This window comes from Acomys russatus, chromosome 28, assembly GCF_903995435.1.
Source record: "Acomys russatus chromosome 28, mAcoRus1.1, whole genome shotgun sequence".
Classification (NCBI taxonomy): domain Eukaryota; kingdom Metazoa; phylum Chordata; class Mammalia; order Rodentia; family Muridae; genus Acomys; species Acomys russatus.
In genome coordinates this window covers 22,081,783-22,085,832 of record NC_067164.1, presented here as the reverse complement: position 1 = coordinate 22,085,832, position 4,050 = coordinate 22,081,783, and the positions used below count along the sequence as shown (strand labels likewise).

General features: G+C 46.8%; 1 non-coding gene across 1 annotated transcript; it reads right to left on the bottom strand.

Annotated features, from left to right (window-relative positions):
- Window positions 1–683: 683 nt before the first annotated feature.
- Window positions 684–816, bottom strand: LOC127211134 (small nucleolar RNA SNORA76). The gene has a single exon (XR_007833409.1). It is a non-coding gene; the product is annotated as a small nucleolar RNA SNORA76 (small nucleolar RNA).
- Window positions 817–4,050: the final 3,234 nt, after the last annotated feature.

Below are 4,050 nucleotides of genomic sequence, written 5' to 3'. Positions count from 1 at the left end.
GTTAAGTGACAAATGTGAGACGTCCCCAAAGGCTCACATGTTTGGATGCTTGTTTGCTCCCCATCTTGTGGTGCTCTTTGCAGGAGGTTATGAAACTTTTTGAAACCGGCACATAGGTGACAATAAAGACTGACAGGGACAAGCCATGAGGATTATATTCACTTCTGGTTTAGGACCTAGGTTTCCACTTTCTGATCCACAGAGATAGGGAAGAGGCTGTACTGCAGGCCGCCCACTGTCAATAACAGAGCCATCTTAACCTAGCCACCAGACAGCCACTGGTCCCTCTGAAACTGTGAGCCAAAACAAATCCTCATAACCCTAAGTTATTTCTGTTGGTGTTGGTTCACATCACAACATCGAGACAAGTAGCTAGCACACAGGACAGCCTTAGTGACATCACAACAATGAGACAAATAGCTAACACCCAAGACAGCCTTAGTGAAGATGTTTGGAATGGATGGAGCCAGTTCAGAGTTCTGAAGTATCGAGAGCAAGATGCGCAACTCAGAAGAGGTCGGACTAGAACACTGAGCAAATTATTTGACTCAAAAGCCCACATTCCTTCTACCATTATACCATAGAGCCTTCCTAATGATGCCTGCAGTTCTGGGAAGATTCCATGCATCTGATAACGCTTATGTTTTCATTCTAGAATAAAGGCTTCTCTCTTTTTTTTTTTAACCTGTGGCTAGCGGTTAAAAGGGCCGCTCGCGAAGGGCAGGCAGCCCCAGTTATGTGCCAGCAGTTGCTGTGGCGCCGCAGCTTAACCCCCGGCACCACAAGGAGGTGCGCAAGGCTTCTCAATGAGAGTAAAAACGAATAGTTTTCATTCTTCTACTGGTGAAATTATTTAGGGCAAGGCTAGTTTGTTTTTTAAAGTAGGCATATGTGTATTCTAGGAAGGCAGGAGGGTTAGAGGTTAGGGCTCTGCTTCTGAGGAGGACAATTCGTGCTTCTGCAGCCATCCACCAGGGCCACTGACCTTGAAGGGCTTTGTAGTGATTGTAATGACTTGCGGTTGTTGAATGCTTGTTAGGTCACAGATAAATTGTCTGGAAGACAACTGGACCAGAGAAGGAGCCATTCCATGCAGATGAGTTCAGAATCTCTGTAGCACTTGCATTAGATCAAAGTTTCTGGAGAGGGTGGGGCAATGGATCATAGTCACGAGAAAAGCAGTCTGCAAAATACAGCTGAGTTGTGGAAGAGGCTTGAAATTGGTAATTGGGCCAGGTTTCAGTTCATGTCGGAAGGCTTCTCACAGGCTAATGTGCTTGAATATGTGGCCCCGAGCTGTCAGCTCTGTTTTGGGAGGCTATAGAACTGTTAGGAGTAGAGCTGGTTGGAGGAAGTAGGTCACCCCAAGGCCAGCCTTGAATGTTATACCTGCCTCTGGTTCTGCTCGAGTGTGTGGAAAAGCCACTGTCTCACATTGCTGCTGCTGCACATGGAGAGCTCGTCATCCACCCCTCTCCGCCAGGATAGATCGTGAAGGGGCTCTAGCCAGCCCAGGCACAGCAAACGGGGCTCTGGCCATCCTGAGCATGGCAAACGCACCTCTGGGCAGTCCAAGCATGGCAACCGCACCTCTGGGCAGTCCAAGCATGGCAAACGCACCTCTGGCCATCCTGAGCATTGCAAACGCACCTCTGGGCAGTCCAAGCATGGCAAACGTGCCTCTGGGCAGTTCCAGCATGGCAAACGCGCCTCTGGCTATCCCGAGCATGGCAAATGCGGTTCTGGCCATCCTGACCATGGCAAACTGGGCTTTGGGTAGCACAAGCACGGCAAACGCGGCTCTGGCCATTCTGAGCACAGCAAAAGCACCTCTGGCCAGCCTGAGCACGCAAACGCATGCTCTGGCCAGGCCGAGCACGGCAAACCGGGATCTGGCCATCCCAAGCATGGCAAAAATGGCTCTGGCAGGCTTTGCCTTTCTCCCCCATTCTCTCTGCCTTGCTAAAAACCATTAGATTACGGTCCTAAAGGTGGTCACCATGGTCTGTTCTCTTATTTGGCCACTTCCTCCTCCCGGGGCTGACTACCAAGGTCCAGCTATGAAAATATTGAAGTCCAGCAATTAAATGCCCCCTTTGGTTCACCTAGTTAACTGCCCAAGTAAAATCGAATATCTCATCACAACAGGGTTTCCCCCTTTTACCTTTATAAACTGCCATTTGCCTACGGGCCACATCTATCTCCTCCCTATCCAGAAGCAGCCCTTTGTCCGTCCTGGACAAATACCCCCCTTTCCCTCTCCTTAGTTCCCTTTCCATTCTCCTTTGTCCTCTGTCCCCTATTCCCTGTCCTTTGTATCCTTGGGGGAAGTACATCTCCTCTGTGCTGAACTTGGTCTTGCAGTGTGTTGTGGCGGTATGGGCCCTGTCAGATTGCATCCTGTGAAACTGAGACAAAATGGATGGCTTTCTTCTTGATCCTTTGGGTCTATTGTCACAGAGACGAGGACAATAATATGGCCTTTTGAAGCAATATGTAAAATACCGAGGAGTGATTATGCTGAGTCAACACTTCTAAATGCTCAGGCAGGAGCCTGGAAAAGCAGTAATGCCAACGTATACCGGGAGCCGCCTTCGACCGAAGAGTAAAGACCTTTGGGCTTGCTTGGCAAATCTGAGAAGGAAGGTGGTTAGTAGAGGTTATTAGATGGCTGTGGTAAAGCTTCAAAGATAGTCAGGTCTTCCCATACCCCTGGTCCCAATTCTCTTAGCAACTTGGAAGTGATAATTGAGTTTCACCGGTAGAATCCCATCTTGGAGGGGAAATGAGTAGACAGTGTGACATGTCTGTCCCACCGGCTTGGTAGTGAGATGACGTTCAGGTCATAGCATTGTGTTTGCGGCACTTGGGTCGTGCATGTCAGATCTCTTTGAGGCTGGCTTCTCCAGGTCTGGGGGTCGATGGAGCTGATCTTTGTCACCGTTTGTATGTGTTTTTTGTATGCATTTTTATGCTTTTACAGCTTCCAAAGCTCCTTAGCTGTGCCACATGATTTGGCTCTTAGTGACTGTGAGGTAGTTTTTAGGATCTCTATCTTATGAGACTCTGACATGTGAAATGAATTTTAAAGTCATACAATTAAAAATTAAAACACAACCAGGCATGGTGGCACATGTCTTTAATTCCAGCACTTGGGAGGCAGAGACAGGCAGATCACTGTGAGTTCAAAGCCAGCCTGGTCTACAAAGTGAGTCTAGGACAGCCAAGGCTACACAGAGAAATCCTGTCTCGGAAAAACAACAAACAAAAGACAAACAAGCAAACAAACAAATTCAGACACAAAGCTTGGGGCTTTGAATACTAAATTTAAAATTTCTCCACTACAAAGGAATAGGTAAATGTGTAGACATTCATGAAGTTGAGTTTATCAGTGTGTACTCACTATTTTTTGGGGGGTGGAAAGAAGGATGTTTTCAGTTTATTTCCTCATCACTCCAAGTGCCCATTCGCCACCCTAAGAAATCTCTAACCTACTTTTGACACTGTAGGTTTGCTGATTCTTGACGTTACACTTAAATGGAGCCATGCAACACTAAGTGCTTTGTGACTCTGATAAAGTATCTTAATGGTGTAGCACATGTGACTACTTAATGCCTCTTTCTTTATTGGCAAGTAATATTCCATTGTACAGATATACCATATTTTGGGTTCATTTCTAAAAGTGTTTATTTTCATAGGCTGTCAAGTCTCATCTTGGTAGCCTTCCTATTCTTTCTCTGAGTGCTACCGGGCCTCCCCACCAAGGGGAAGTGGTCAAATATGGGGCATCAGAGTTCATGTCAGAATCAGTCCTCACTCTCCACTTAACTGTGGAGAATGTCTTGTCCATTGGCTAGATCAGAATAGGGGTTCGATGTTTACTGCTTTTATTGTCCTTGGTTAGTGTAATAGTTTGAGCAGACCCCCCTGGGCCCCGACCCACCCATCATGATTTTCTTCTTATAGATTTCTAAGACTCTCTGGATCCTTCTATTTCCCCATTCTCCTATATTTCTCTTACCTAAAGTCCTAGTAGGATGTCCTCACATC